Genomic DNA, 17,125 nt, shown 5'->3' with positions numbered 1-17,125 from the left:
GATAGTTTATGATTAGAACTACATTAATTTTTGCTGTGCAAATTTAGTAAATTAAATAACCGCAAGTAAAACTAATACTCGGGACGATGTACCATGCCTACCTCATAGTTTTGAGAGTCCTCAACACGCCACTTTAAATGGAGGGCATGCATACTGTCGTTTGGTTAGCTAGGTGCCTAAAGATTCAGAAGGCACAGGCTGAGCCTGGAGAGTATGACTGGAGGTGATCCCAGAAATGGCCTGCTGCAAGACAGGCAAAAGCACAGATCAAGGCAGGGCTCTTTCCACTGTGAACTGAGAGGCTGGGGTTTCCTGGAGGTGGCTCAGTGTTGCTTCAGGGAGTCAGAGAATAGCTGCTAAGTGGACAGAACACAACACCGCCAACTTCCGTTTCCACTGCTTTCACCTGTCTTACACAGCAGGCTTCCAGGTAAGTTCTCTGAAGACTAAAATCAGACTCCAAAAAAAAGGTCTGAGAACCTAAATGTAGAGGAAGTCTTGGCTAGGCAGACAACATAACACTGTGCATCACATCTGAAAGACAAGTGAGGACCCAACGGAAGAATGAATAATGAAGCTGGTGAGGGGCAGAGTCAAAAACAGGAAAGGGTGCGGCATAAGCCAAGGGTCGGGGTCAGACCTGTATCCACTGAAAATAATGCCTATTGTGGAGTGGGTGTGTCTGCTTATAAGAGCGGCAAGGGGATCCTTCACCCAGAAGCATTCAACTGCTGACATCTTAAACTCCAATATGCTACTTATAGGCTACAGTCGCTTGCCCGTCCAGCTCTCTAGATTCTTTACCCGCCATTGCCAATCAATCCTCCACAAAGCAGCCAATATGAGCCTTCAGGAAAGTAAAATAGATCACATCACTTCTCTGATTCCAACTTTCTAATGGGTTTCCCATGACACTTGAATAAAATCCCAAATCGTACCGCAGCCCTAAAGTATCATGGCCCTCAGTAATTATAACTCCTCCTCACTCACGCTCCCCAGTTACCTGGCCACTCCTCAGGCAAGCTCTGGGCCAGGGCTCTGTCTGCCATACTATTTGCATACCCTGGGATGCTCTTCACATTGCTGTATCCTAACTACATTCCAGTCTCTGCTCAGAGATCATCTCTTCCAAGAGCCTTTTCTTGTTCACATCATCTAAAATAGCATCTAAATCACTCTCTACCCCCTTACCCTTCCTCATTTTTGTTTTTAACATTTTCATATATTCATGTGTATTATCTATCTCCCCTGTAGAAGTAAGCTCTAGTAGGGCAGGCGCTTCGTTTTGATCACTGCTTTGATCTTAGTAGCCGTGCCACAGAGAACAGTGTCTGGAAGATAAATACTCAATATTTATTGAATCAATGAATAAATAAATCTCACTTGATCTTAATATGTTGAAGATTCCAGTTTTTCCTCATGCCCTATTTTTTTCCCCGATCCATTAGCCATGCTCCAGGCTTCACTTCGTATCCACCATAAACCTAGGATCTGATCATCCAGCTTTGCCCACTCCCTTGCCTAAACTTAACTTTCTTGCTGGCTTGTCCTTCTCCTAAACCAATCTAAGAACCTACTTCTTCCCTCCCACAACCACACTGGAGATTGCTGCTATAAAAGTCCCACCCAAGTGGACCAGAGATGCTGCAAATGCAGTCTCCCATCTCAGCAGGTCCTTGCTTGCTGCTGCCCATCAAACAGTAATAAAAGTATAGGATGGTGAAACCAAATGTTATGTAATAATAACTTTGCAAGTGTAAGAACTCTACAGCAACGAAGAAAATTGGTATCATGTGAAAATGTCAGGATTTTTACATGAATATGTAAATACACCTCTGAAATATAAAGGAAATCACAATGTTCAAAGGAGTTTCTTTATTTCTAAACTCGTTGTTAGACAGTTTGAAAGATAAACTTGCACAGAAAGAATATATAAATGAAAAGCCTCACCTGAAAAAAAATCACTAAAAATGATTCTAATTTTCCTGTTTCCTGTTTCCATCACTGCCATCTGTATTAACCAAGATATAGGCTACACTACTACAATAAAACCAAGAATGTAGTGGCTCAAGCCAGAGTTTACTTCTGTCTTGTGCAGTAGGCCTGAGACAGACAAGTGGTCCCAGCAAGGTGGGCAGGTTCCTCCCTGAGGGTTCCTCCTAAGGGTCCTTCTCTTCTGTCCTGTCACTCCTCTGGGGCACTGCCCTTGTCTGTATGATGGAAGCTGGCTCACCTACACCTCACCCATGGGGACAGGGGAAAAAAGACTACGACATACAGCAGATGTTTAATATAAATGTGGTTTAGAAGTTGCACACATCACTTCCACTCCCATCCACTGGCCCAAACTTAGATACGTGGTCTCATCTGGCTACAAGAAGCCTAAGGAATACAGTTTCTGTGTAGGAACTATGTGCCAGCAAAATACTGCTGGTCGGAGTGCATCCTTCTTCCCACTCTGAAACATTCCTCTCCTTTTCTAAAGGGATAACCTGAAGTCCCAACCAGTTACTGGATTCAGCTCAAAGCCTAAGACCTCTGGGTGATACGCAACCTCTTCAACAGATATCAATGTGTCTCTGTCCCAATCCAGTGACCCACAAACTAATAGAGAAATAACTTTGTTCTCTACCACCACCATCACACCCAATATACAATGGAATACAAGTAAGATTAATGCAATTAAGTCATTTTGAAAAGAATGGCAAATAGGTATTCTTACCAATGACAAAACACTACTGGACAGGAATGGCAACGAATCTCCCGACTCTACCAGGGAACCAAGTTCCTTGGTTTAACTCAGGTTCTGTGTGCCTGGTGGGGAGAGAGACTCATTTGTTCATTTGTCTGTTGAAGCCTGGCTTTGTCTCTGGAAGATATCTTTTTCCATTATCCCTTCTGGCAATCTGTGAAGTGAACACAGGAGAGTATGTGCTCCAAAGAGGCAGGAAAGAGCTAATAGCCTATTTCCCAGGGGGTACATATTTGGGGGTCAAAGATGGCTTTAGTTGTCAAACAATGCGAAACCATCACAAGTTTTGGCAAGCTAAACTTGTGGCAACATAATCGTCTCAAAATCCCCCATGTCTTCTTGTCTTCAGTCAGTGCCACGTGAAAGTAAGGACAAGTAAAGATTTAATCTGGTGGTAGATGCTAAGTTTGTCAATTCTGCCTTTTTGATTAGCTGATCTCTGAGGCAGATCCATCCCTCTGTCCCTCAATTTAAGGTTAGCTAATTTGAGGTCATCTGATCCACAGGACAGGATGATTACACCACCACACCCCATTCACATCAGTGCAAGCCATGTGACTTAAAATGTTCTTCCTGCCTGACTGATTTCAGGCTCAGCCACCCGATTAGCTTTGGCCAATAAAATATGAACAAAAGTAACACCTGTTACTTCCAAGCAGCGGTTTTGCAAGTCTCCTCTCCCTCGGAAACAGAACAGCAATGTCCCCAAAAACCTATTCCTTTGGCTTGGAGTGACAGAGGATGGTGGAACAGAGCCACAGACATGTTATGAGTAAGAAATAAACTTTTGTTGCTCTAGGGAACTGAAACTCTGTATTTGTAACTGGAGCTTTACCTAGCTTGATTGACTGGTTCAGGTGGGAAGATAAATCCTTTATTTGATCCTTGCCTAGACTGGCTTCCCCCTTTCTCTGGCCAAGAAAATCTAATGAAGTCTCCTAAGAACAAATCTAACCTCTCGCTGTTTGGGAAGAAGAAACCATCTTTCCAACCCTGCAACACCCCATATTACTGTCCTTTCAGTTAATTCAAAGCATAGGCCATGGGCATTCAGAACTTCCTTTAGTGAAATCATACCCCCTCCCAGCTCTAATTGCAAACTAGCTAATTGTTCTCTTACTTGACACCCTCTTGCAGTTCCTTGCTAAAGCAGCTGGTCAACCTATGTTAGCAGCCTCACATTAGGAGTCTTTCCAATCACTTCCCTGGGGGTACAAAATGGTAGACACACTGACTGCCTTCCAAGTTATCAGAGGTGACAGTTTCACCAAGCTTTTGCCATAGCGTAACAAGGGTCACCAGTTTTCCAGCCTAGGACATGGTGCCTAACCGTCTGCTGACCAACCACTCAGCCAGTGCCATGTACTTTAGCTATTTATTATGGCAACACCTCGCTTCAGGTACCAATTTTGGCATTAAATTGGGTATGAAGAAAGCTGTTGTGATAAAATGACAACAAATACAGTAACTGAAACAAGAAAGTTTATTCTCTTCCTGGAAACAGTAAAGAGATAGGCAAGTGCTTAGGGGAGGATGAGTAGTAGTTGGTTCTGTTCCACAAGGTCATCTGGGGACCTAGGCTGACGAGGGATGGCTCTGCCATCCTCATCACAGGCTGCCTGTCTCTGGGTTCAAGGTGGTTGTTACCATTCTAGTTGATGCAGCTTTCCAGTCAACAGGAAGGTGGAGGTGGCGTAGGGAGATGAACAGGACAAGCACCTCACCTTGAAGAAGTTGCACATACCACTTTTGCTCACATTTAACTGGCCCCAACCTAAACACACAGATATCTCCTATAGTCAGAAGAAGTAGGAAGATACAGTCTCTAAGACGGGTTCCAATACTAACAGAGAAAAGGCTATCCTAGATACTGAGGAAGAATCAATAGTCTCTGCCATACCTCATACAATCTAATCTCAATTGTCATCAGAGAATTTTTGTTGAAGCGTATTTCAGATTTCAGAGAGTGGCACCCTCTGTTCAAAACCTCCACTGGCTTCCTATTTCACTGAGTATAAAAACCAAAGTCCTCACAATGGCCTACCATCCTTATGCAATCTGCTCCTTCCACTACCTCTCTCACTTCATCTCCTGATACTCTTCCCTTAAAATAAACACCAAATGTATTAAAGATCTAAATATGAAAGGTAAAACTAGGAAGCTGTTGAAATGAAAAGTAGGGTAATACATTTGTGACCTTGGAGTGATGAAAGATTTCTTAAGATCTCAAAAATATAAACAATATGGGAAAATTCAGATGGAACTGACAGAATTGACTCCATCAAAATGAAGGACTTGTTATTCAACAAAAAAAAACACTACAAAACTAACAGGCAAAAGTATGGGAGAATATGTTTGCAACTTCTAACAACAAAAAAAAAAAAACAACAACAAGGGATTAATATCCAGTGTATGCCAAGAACTCTTGAAGATAACAACAAAGACAGGAAATGCAATTAAGAATTTTGTAAGAGACAGAAGCAGACAATTTTGAGAAGTAAAGTTGTCAGATAAAATACAGAATGCCCCATCATATTTGAATTAAAGATAAGCAATAAAAAAATTGGTATAGGTATATCCCCACTAATGCAAGGGTATATACTTACACTAAAAATGTATTTGTTGTTAATCTAATACTCAAATCTAACAGGGTTTCCTGTATTTTTATTTGCTAAATCTGAAAACTGTAGGTGAAATTTATATGGTTAACAAGTAAATGAAGAGAAGCTCAGCCTCAGCAGTAATCAAAGAAATGCAAATTAAAACTACGAAATACCATTTTATATCCATTTATATTATCAGTTTTTTCCATTTTACTATCACCTACCTAGGACTCTATTTTTGATCATATCACTAGGCAATATAAGCCCACCTATTCCCAGAGGTGGGCTTATATGCACAGAGAAAAACCACATTTCAAATCCATTATTTCATACATATAAACAAAAGTGTAACCATGCTTAGGCATCAAAGACACCTTTTTTCCTAGGAAATTTAACTACCTATTTAGTATAGATTTAGAAAATTTAAATGCTGAGGCTAAAAATGTTTGAGTATCATTTACCAATTAAACAATAGCTCTTCATAAACAACATGATGTTAAGTTTAATAATGGGTTGAGATTAATCTTAAGGTTAACTATCATAGCAAGTCAGAAACTTGCGCTATCGGTAAAAACAAGAATCAGGCTTCACATTTTCAAAGAGCTTTCACACAAAAATGCTTTACCTAAATCATAAATGTAGCTTTATCACTGGATAATACTCATCTGGAAGGCAGTGAGGTATGATACAGCTGTAGGTTAAGAAAGGAAATAAGGGCTGCATATAAACGTGGCAGTACCCATTCTTTTTTTAAAATATTATGACGTTTTTCCATGTAAATACAGTACACAGGCTCTTTTAAATAAAACTTCAACACAAAATAGAAAGTATATCAAAAACTCCTTTTGCTTTTTCTAACTTCTAGAATAAAGAATGCCCTCTGAGTTTATTTTAGAACCTCAAAGGAAAACATTTTTAAAGCTAAAATACTACTGTGAAACATCAGTTTAGAAAAATATCACAGTTCCAGCCAATTGTCATAAACAGCTCTTTATTTCATTCCAAAAATTAAAATATTCTAAATAAAAATTAAACCGAAATACTTCATAAAAATGATACTATGATATAATTGTGGTAAAATGATTCACAGACACTAAAATCATTCAGCCTACCTTATATAAGACACATGATATAACCATTAAATCTCCTAAATGTTGATAAGAAGAATTTGCCAGTTAAATTTCAAAAAGTAATCACCTCTACATGTATCTCTAACAACAGCAAAACAACAAACTTGTAGATCTATAATTCAGCGTCCATCAAGACTACTGTGGCAGGCATATGATACGACACATTCCCACAAGAGAGAAAAACAGACATAAAAGTAACAGCTATCACCACAGTATTTAAAATAGTCAAGTATTTCCATAAATAACATATTACCTTTTTAACTATATATCAAAATAATCCTTGAAGCAGCCTGGGTCCCAAATAACATATAATCCTGAGACTGGTAGATAGGAAACAAATTACATTCACTGCACTCATTTCTTTTTTTACAAGTTTCAGAAGGAAAGCAAAATCAAAGTGTATATTAGCGCGATTGCTAACAAATGTTTGACACAAATGTGGAAAATAAAAAGTACCTATTCTCCAGCTTCGAGAAAGGAAAAGATTATTCTTTGGCTCTTGTCCCAAGCTGGGAACAAGTAATCACAGAACCGGTTGTAAATATGCCCCAATGTATCAACCCTTCAACTCTACTCAACATTTCCACTTAAGTACTCAGCTGAGGAAGTCAGCCGAGCGGCAACTGCCTTGCTTCAGGACACTTGCTCCTCAGCACCAGCCAGACCCTAAACCCCAAGTTTCAAGTTGGCCAATCCTTAAACTGTCTCACTGAAAATATGCCAATCCTACAACTCCATGCTTCCTCAAAACCCTATCTAAGTACATCTCTGCCCGTTTGGAGGATTATATTCTGCACATAGAGCTCTCCCTTGCTTAGCAAGTATGGAATCCAGCCCGGCTTCAGTTACACGTCAGTGGTGGTCTCTCCCCTCAGTAATACAATATTATGTCCACTTGGATATGGCATTTTTCTTCATGGAGATAAGTAAAATATTTTGTCAGGATAATTCAGTTTTATGGAAAATTGAAAATCTTCACCTTTTCAATATAATTATAGTCCTTGTTGCCCAATACACAATTGCACGGACGAAGGTCTTTTTCCTTTCCTTCTTAATCCAAGACCCACAATTTCACACTATGAATTGTCCACATTCAGCCAGTGGATGTATTATACGAAACATTAAAATTTCCAATTATAGACACATAAATACAGAGAACAAACTGGTGGTTGCCAGAAGGATGGGAGATTGGGGGAAAGGAATGGGAGGTACAGGCTTCTGGTTATAGAATGAGTAAGTCCCATGGATAAAAGGTACAGCATGAGGAATATAGTCAAGGTATTGTAGTAGCTTTGTATAGTGACAACTGTGGTAAGCACAGCACGATGTATAGGGTTGAGGAAGCACTATGCTGTTACACCTGAAGCTAATTAAACACTGTGTGCCAACTGCCCTTCATTAACACAATCTGATTTTTAAAATGGGCAGAGTAACTGAACAAACATTTTTCCACAGAAGACATACAGATACATGAAAAGGTGCTCAGTCTCACTAATTGTTAGAGAAATGCAAAGCAAAACCACAATGAGATATCACCTCACACCTGTTAGAATGGCTATCATCAAAAAGACAAGAGATAATAAATATTGGCAAAGCTGTGAAGAAAAGGGAACTCTTGTGCATTGTTGCTGGGACTGTAAATTTGTGCAGCCACTATAGAAAACAGTATGGAGATTCCTCAAGAAAACATAAAAATAAAACTACCATATGCCCCACCAATTCCACTTCTGAATATTAAAAAAAAAATTTTTTCTGATTACTGAAACTTACATCAAGAATTGAATATCATCAAATAATCTTCAAACATGAAAACTCATCAAATATTTGAGTATATAGTCTTTTTGAAAAAGTTAAGAGAAACAGCCTCAAATGTGACATAGAAGATGGCACTGGCTGAAGAGAATAATAGGTTTCTAATTTAAAAATCAGAACCAATGGAGGTACTATCCCAAATATACATCCCTCATCAGAAAGGCAAAATGAATCATGCCAAGTAGGTTGCCTCACCCAAATATACTCAAATACAGCTGAGAGCCATCTCTTCAGTCTGCTTTTGGACTTAGACTGCTCGAACAATAAATTCTAAATAGCAAGTAGCACTACCTTATGGTTTATCAAAATTCAGCAAAGTTTCCACTCAAGTCCAATCACAGGATTACAAACACTGAATTACCTATTCATTCAAGTGACAACATGAACATCTGACAGGTGTTGCAGGACACCAGAATGTCCCCCCACGCATACACCATTTTGATATTCTGATTATTTTGAATCAAAGATATTTAAGAAACAGCAGGTGCAAGGACATTATGACTCTCCTTTTTCCCTCCTGAAAGCAAAAGATAAAACTCCCATGTGAAAAGTATTCTTATCAGCAGAGATGGTGGTGGGAGGGGTGGGGGAGAACTAGAGGTGGAGAAACCTATACAAAGAAATCCTATTAAACTAATCCTTATCTTCCTAGTTACTTCTTCACCATTTACTACCCCTGGCCCAAACTCCTCTGGTCTTGTCAATTCTTCACAAATTTATTGTTTCTTTGTCTAAAATGTATAAAAGCTTCCTGTTCCGGCTACTACTGTAGGTCTTCATCTAAGGTTCCCATGTACAAGTAAGTTTAATAAAGTTTGCATGTTTTTCGACTATCAATCTGTCATATCAGTTTAATACTTAGGCCCAGAATGAGAACCAAAGAGGATGGAGAAATTTTCCTCCCTTATAGTGTGAAGAAACCTAGTTAGGTTAAGCATGGATTTGGTGAATTTATCCAGAAACTGTCAAATATACTTATTAGAGAATACCTGGAGAAGCAGCATAGGTCACTGGAAATAGTCAAAACTACATTATGAGTTGGGTGACCTTAAGTAAGTTACCAGTTTTCAAAGGACAGCCAGGAAAATCAAATGAGACAACAACAACTAGTAACTTTAAAAATGTCCTAAGCATCAAAACCTCTGAGAGTCCTAAATTTGCTTTAATCCCTAACTTGCTGTAATGTATACAGCAAATCATTTGATCTGTTTCCTCATCTGGCAAATAGTAAGCGTAATGCATGCTCTGCACATTTCATGGGGTGTTCATGAAAATCACGAATCAAAATGAATGTGAAAGGATTTTTGAAGTGAATAAACAACCATGTAACTGAGATAGTTAATTCAAAATATGAAGGAGATTCATACTAGCAAATCTGATACAACCCAGGATTATATAATGCCAAAATTAATTTTATCAAGAAAAAAATCATGGCTGAAAACAAACCAAAAACATTAGACATACTAGCAATCAAAAAAAAAAAAAAATTCAAAGCCATCAGCTACAAAAATTCTTTTTCTTGCAATAAATGAACCAAATTAGCTCAGTTCTCCAACAAACTAAAAGCAGTTGAACACAATCTTTTGTTCAAGTAAGGTGCTTGCCACTTGCAATTACCTCAATCTCTAAAACACCAAAAAAAAAAAAAAAAAAAAAAAAAAAAGAAAGAAAGAAAAAAGTTATATCTTGCAGGATTTCTCAGCAGCAGTATTGACATTTTGAAATGGATAATTCTTTACTGTTGGGGTTGTCCTGTGCCTTGTAGGATATTTAAGAGCATCCCTGGCCTCCATTACTATATGACAGGTGCCATGCCCTCACACACAGTTGTGACAACCAAAAATGTCTCTAGACATTGCCAAATGTCCCAAGAGTGAGGTTGGGGGAAGGAACAAAATCATCCCCAGTTGAGATCCACTGAGCTAAATTCATAGTTGCATATATTCCAGTATTTATCTCACTATAGATTGGTGGCCAAGAATGCAGCTTAAAACTAACACTTTTGCAATATAGAACCAAATAAAAAAATGCTATCTATAGGATAGTAACATCTTAAGAATTCTAGGTATGGCAGGTTGTTATGGTTAAATTATCCCTTCCACTAACATTCTGTTTTTGCTTAATCCCCTCTAAAATTTTCTCCTTGCATGTTCTTTTGCAAAAGCAATTTGGTTAACCCATCACTAAAGCTTAGTCTCCACCAAGACTTACTAATAATAATTATTGTTTATGTGAAAAAAATCAAGCCTCAATTAATCTGTAAGTAACCACGTGTCAAATGAATCAAAATTAAGTGACACTTGGGGTGCCTGGGTGACTGAGTTGGTCGAGCCTCTGACTCTTGATTTCGGCTCAGGTCATGATCCCAAAATTGTGGAATCAAGCCCTGCAGCAGCATGGAGCACACTTGGGATTCTCTCTCTGTCTCTCTGTCTCTGTCTCTCTCTGTCCCTCTCCCCTGCTCTCTAAAATAAAAAATTTTAAACAATAAAACTAAAATTAAAAAAATTAAGTGACAATTATTTATATTATTTAAATATATTCAATCATTTACAATGCTAAGTAAAAGGCCACAACTAATATTCAGCTTTTACTGCAAATACAGAAAATATAAATATATACACATATATACATACATATATAAGTTGAAGGTAATATGCAGGAATAAAAGAAACTACAAGAAGTAGAATTTTAGAAATTATATTTAATGGCCACTACACTAACATCACTGGGCTAGACATAATTTTCTACAAGAAACAATTTCCATATATTTAAATGTGTACTCTTAACATAAAGTAGTAGTTTCTAAATTTGCTCATGTAAATATAGTTTGTTTTTTTTTAAGAATCTGGATTGTATAAGTTATCTAGGATGGTCAGATTTAGAAAGAGGGGCTTCTGTCTGCAAACAGGAAGACTTACCACAATCTAGCACAATTAAATAACCATCAACCTGCCCTCGCTAAGTCTAAACTTAAAAAGTGACTAAGGCTGAACAATCAGCAGGCCCTTCAAGATACTTTGTACCATTTATGCATATCTGATATTCCTGGGGAAGCCAGCTGTGATTGTGGTATAAAGGAATACTAATCATTTCAACTCCATTAAATTTAGGGAAGCAACAATAGCAGATTTAAAATTTGCAAAACAAGATGGCACATCTGTATTTGTGGAGGGTTCCTGTTTAGATGTTTAGAGTGAAGGGGCGCCTGGGTAGCCCAGGCAGTTGAGCGTCCGACTTCGGCTCACGGTCCACGAGTTTGAGCCCTGCGTCGGGCTCTGTGCTGACAGCTCGGAGCCTGGAGACTGCTTTGGATTCTGTGTCTTCCTCTCTCTCTCTCTCTCTGCCCCTAACACACTCACATTCTGTCTCTGTCTCTCTCAAAAATAAATATTAAAAAAAAAAAAATTAGATGTTTAGAGTGATGGTGAACCGGGTTATCCAGATCAACTCTCCCATGGAAAGCTAAAAAAGCTAAACAAGATATAATTTTATATACTGTAAGAAAAAAACTCTGAAATGAATCCAAAATCTACCATGGTGCAATTTTATATAATCTTGTAATGGTTCAAATTTCAAAAACTCCTGATAGGAAGTAATAAAATTGTGACAAATGTATTGAAGTTATGGTATACCCTTACAGAGATCTACAGAAGACACTTATTTTTGTGCATATTGTTCTAGTTTCTAGGTTCTACCACATTCCAGATATGAGATGTAATCTATAATTCCACCTATGACATACACCACCAGATCCCCTTTCTATGACAAAAAAATATATATATATGTATGTATGTGTATATATGTACATATCTCAGTGTTAAAGAGATCATCAGCAGAGAAACTGAAACTTACTCCAATATGTGGAACTTTGGCGTGATACACTGAAACCAGTGGAAACCTGCCTAAATACCTCACACAGCCCCTGCATCACCCTCTATTATGCAAGCTGCAACATCTCAAGCCAACTCCCTTATTTCACTAGTGAGTCCTGTCAACACTGAGGTAATAGAACTGGAAAAACTCATCACTCCACAATGATACTAAAATAGCAGAATTTATTTCATTTGGTAAAAATTACACCGTTGCCAAATGAAACTAATGCAAATATAGTAAAATATGCAAGATTATGAGTAATTCTTTTGTGGAAGAGGAGCCTCAAATTCACCATGCAATTGCTAAGGCATTCTTCTGCTCCTTTGACCCTCTTCATGCCCCATCCCTCAAGTATATGGGGTGGGGGATGGGGGGGCTGCAGAAGGCCAGAATGAAATAATCAACATGTATTTATGCATTTAGTCTACTCTGGTTTTATTCCCACAGGTTTTTCCTCACACTCTGCTCCTCCAAGGAGAGTGCTATGATTTATTCATCTCTGAACTCCCAAAACTTAATCAAATGTCTTACATATAAAGTCATCCCTAACAGCTACTACATGGCAGGCACTGGATTAGGAACCAGAGACAGAGAAGTAAAAAACATACAGACCTCACCCTCATAGAACCTCATGGAAAGGGGATCCTGGATATTGGCCGTGTGAACCGAGCAAAGTAACGAGAGTCTAGTCAGCATGGCCCAACTGCCTGCGTTCTTTACTCCATCGCCAACCAAGGCTTAGATGAGGCACAAAAGCAGGCTTTCTTTTCAGAAATGTAAATGCTGAGTATCCAGCTCTGACCATTCCTCTAAGTTCCAAATGCGTAAATCAAATGTACAGTTAATGTCTGTAACTACCTACTCAACCAGTCAACTTATAGGTGGTTACAGACGTTAATTCTGTGGATCCGAAGCCAGAGACTGCTTGGTTTTGAATCCTGGCTCCGTCACTTGCAGGCTGGGTGATTTTAGGCCAGCCACTTTTAACTAACCTGTGCCTCTGTCCTCTCGTTTGTAAAACGGGGATCATAATGATCTCTAGCACATATAACTGTTACAAGGATGAAATTGATTAATACACGTGAAGTGCTTAAAACCCTGCCCAGTACAGTTGACGGCTACATAGTGCTTCCTGTTACTACTAGCTCTGGTACTACTAGGTCTACGAGGCATCTAAAAGTTGTCCAAGACCGAATTCATGACCTTCGCGGCCAAGCCCTTTCTCCCTGCTCCGTCAACAGCACCACTGTTCTCCCAGCCTAAAACCGAGGAGGTCATGACTTCGCCCTTTTCCTCACACTCCAGATGTAAGCCCACACCAGCAGCTCTACCCTCAAAAGATACCATGAATTCGACCACGTACTATCGTCTCTACAACCACTTTCCCAGGCCAAGACACCAGCATCTCTCCTCCAGCACAGAACGATAGCCTCCTACCTCCCCATGGTCAAGTGGCCCCACTCCATGACCTTACGGCTAGTCCTCCAGCCAAGAAAACTAACATCAGATGCTACTTCCTTGATACAAACCTCCCAGTGGTTTCCTACCACACCTAGAGTAACACCACCATAGCCTACAAGGGCCCCCAAAATCCAGCCTGGTCCTCCAACACCGCCTGCCACCACTTTCCCCCTTTCCTTGCTGTGATCTGTACGCTCATCTTGCCACGCCTTGGCCACCTCAGGCTAGCGTCCACCTCCCAGCATCGTTCCTCCGCTGCCCCTGCTGTGAGGCTCGACAGGACTGCCACGTGGAGCATGGACTCCGCGTCAAACTGCCCAAATTCAGTATGTTTAAGCTGTACGACCTCGAGCACGCCTTTCTGGGTGTCAGTTTCTTCATCCACAAAAACGGGAGATAATAGTACCTACCTCGTTAAGTTCGCTGTAAAAATTTAGTGTTTACAAGACTACCTCAAATACACTGAGTCCATGTGTTTACTGCTCGTATGATCCCTGCCTGAAATGTTCTTACCTCTTCCGCTCGGTTTCATGGATTCGACGGTCACCTCTTTCGGAAGCCTTTCCCTGACAGACCCTATCTACACCTGCTCTGTTCCCCCACTGCCATTCTCTTATCTTCCTTCACCTCACTCTACTTAATCACTGTCTGACATAATACTGTGTTCTTATTCTTTGTAGCCCATTCCCCCACTGGAAAATGAGCTCCACCAGCTCGCAGGATAGTTGCTTGCTGCTATATTTCTAGTTCTGACTCAGAACCTGACTTCTGAACGAACACACCTCTTACCCAGGCTAGGGGACCTACGGAGGTTTCTTAATAACAATAACCACACTTAGGAACCCTGTCATCCTTACACTTACCCTCTCATTGGTTCCTTGAGAAAGCAACAGTTAAATACACCATCATCTCCCATTTGAGACAGGAAAAGAAAATCCCAAGTTTGGGTGAGCTGTCTGTCCTTGGACACAAAGTTATTAAGTGGTAGAACAAAGACTAAAACCCCTGCTCTCTAATTCTAAGGCTTCTCAAAGGAGGTTAAACTGAATTTACAGAAATGTGATCTCTCCATCTCTGGAATAAATACACCCTGTGATGTGTACAATAGTATTCCCTTCAAAGGTCCTAACAAATACTTACCCCTGAATTTGAGAAGTATTACAGTACTAACTCATCAATAACGCGCTAACCCTTGGCAAGCCAAAACTTTCAAATTCAAATACGACCATCAGATATTCCAAGTGGACACAAAAACTCTAAAACTGAGTATACCTGTGTCGACTATAATGCACTAGTTCAAGCAAGCTGAAAGCTTTCTCTGAAAAACCCAGACAAGGGGATCTCATTTGTTCATTGTCAAGAACATTGTGATAAGGCTACCAGTCATTTCTTGATCCCTGTTCCACTAAGTTCAGTGACAACAGTTCAGATCGCCCATCAGACTCAAGTGTTGCCCATGATCAGTGGGCACCAGGGGGTTAAGGAGGCAAAACTGTGAAAGATCCCTACCTACCAGACCTTTGTTAAATGGCCATTGGCCACCACGTTCTCAGAATAAGGACTGCCTTTCTAAGCTTTCACCTGCCAAGTTTACATGCTTGTGTTACCTCACGTGCTCTCACAACGTCCCCGGTTCTGTACGAGTACAATGCCAATTAGGCCAGGGGCTGCTTTACCTCCATTTTACACAAAAAGGAAACTGAGGCAGCAGGTGGTTATCTTTATAACCGGTCCTCAGCGATTTGGTCACTTGCAGAATCCCCAAAGAAGCCCAGATGTGGAGTCTCTGAAGAAACCCTCCATACCATACTTCACATGTCAAACTCCAGGGCTGAGGGGAATCTAAGTCCCTTCATCAGAGAAGGAAAAAAAGGGGGTCGCTACCATGTGGACCCTCCTCCTTCCCTGTCCTCGGTCGCAGGCTCCTTGAGCCCTCTCGGCCCCAGGGGAGAAGTGAGGGCCTGTCCTGCGGGGCGCGGCCTCGCCTCCCCGCACTCTCGGTCCCGCCCGTCGCAGAAGGTGCACTCCCGCTCTGGGCGGGCACCTGTCCCTTCGCCACGTTCGGCGGCTCCCCGATCGCCCAATGATCAAACGCCCACAGCCACCACCGACACCGGGAATGCGAGCAACAGAGCGAGCCCCGCAGGCCCAGGGAGCTGCAGGAATCCTTAGAAACTTACAGTTTTCCTACAGCGTGCGCGTCACGGCGAGGTGACGTCACGGGACCCGGCGTTCGGGAAGGTCAGGTCTCTGGGCGCCCGGCCGCACCGCCCCCACGGCTCCGCCCTGCGCGCGACGGCGAGAGAGACGCCCCTTTCCTCGGCGGCTCCGCCCCCGCGGTGTGGCGCCCGGAGCAGGCGCAGGCGCAAGTGGCCTGTGTGGCCGCCTCCTGGGGCGGGGACTGCTTGAGAAAGCTTCTCAGAAAACTTGTGGCCGAGGGCCGGGGACACTAATGGAAAGGGGCGTAGACCACCCCACCCCCACCCCAGGAACACATCGAACTAGCTGTCGCCCTGGGGGTTGGAGTCGGACGCCAGAGTTGTGAGGTAGACTTTCCGCAGACATTGCCTCCTTCCCTCACGTGTTCATTAAAAGTTCTCCACGTGTGGAAACAGCCGTTAGCTCCTCACCAGGTGCCTGCGACTCCTCGAGAGGGAGGAGTCAGCTCTCCCGCCGTGCCCTGCTCCCACCCGGCTCCGCCCCCGGGCCCGCCCCCGGCTCCGCCCCAACCGGACCTGCCTTGGGTAGGCCCCGCCCGCGATGGCTAGACCCGCCCCTCCAAGTCCGCCCTTCCGGCGCCGGCCCCGGCTCCCGGTTCCAGCGCGCGCGCGCGCCTACCCCGCCTTGTCCCGGCGCGGTCTTAGAGGTTTTAGTCTGTCTTTCTTACTGAATAACCCGTTTGGCCTCTGTGTAACTACTTACGGATTACTGTTCACCGTTATTAAATGTAACAAACGGTGGTTCCGTGTAAACAAATATGTACACTTCTTGGCGGGTGTAAACTTTCCACAGCCTCCCACTCATGTGACCATACCTTCCAGCGCCCCGGGTCAATGCTTTTATTTCTGCTCTTAGAAAGGACTAGTTATGCTTACAAGAGGACTAAGTAGAAGGAAAACTAAATGCCCGAGGAACTAACAACAGTGTATTAACAGATTATCTCTGGCTTGTAGGATTCTTACATTGCTCTCATAAGCGGGAAAAACAATAAACGTTATGGTTAAAAGTGGCTCAGACACATTTGTCCTGGGAGAAAAATAAAGGATGGGAAAAACAGGCCTTGGAAGTAAACCCAAAGGTGGAAATATTGTAGATAGCAAGGATCTCTTAAATACTTACTTGGAATCAAGACAAATGGCTAGATCAGGCATGGGATTTTGCCAGGCAGCTCCAGTGTAAATAAAACTTGAAACAATGGTTTGTTTACACTCTCACTGAAAATACTGTAGTATTTTCACAGAAAGGAGAGATTACAGGAGAATATTATTAGC

General features: G+C 41.5%; 1 protein-coding gene across 7 annotated transcripts in view; it reads right to left on the bottom strand.

The window, feature by feature from the left end:
• ZNF438 (zinc finger protein 438) overlaps window positions 1-15,941 on the bottom strand; it is a 187,257-nt gene extending 171,316 nt beyond the window's left edge. For all 7 annotated transcript variants that reach the window (XM_019465212.2, XM_019465216.2, XM_019465213.2 and 4 more), the window contains exon 1: window positions 15,815-15,941. The gene's annotated coding sequence lies outside the window, so the exon portion shown is untranslated. The remainder of the gene's footprint in view (window positions 1-15,814) is intronic.
• Between the last annotated feature and the right edge of the window lie 1,184 nt (window positions 15,942-17,125).

This window comes from Panthera pardus, unplaced genomic scaffold (assembly GCF_024362965.1).
Source record: "Panthera pardus isolate Hobbes unplaced genomic scaffold, ASM2436296v1 HiC_scaffold_6, whole genome shotgun sequence".
In the NCBI taxonomy this organism is placed as follows: Eukaryota; Metazoa; Chordata; class Mammalia; order Carnivora; family Felidae; genus Panthera; species Panthera pardus.
This window is presented reverse-complemented; position numbering and strand designations above follow the sequence as displayed.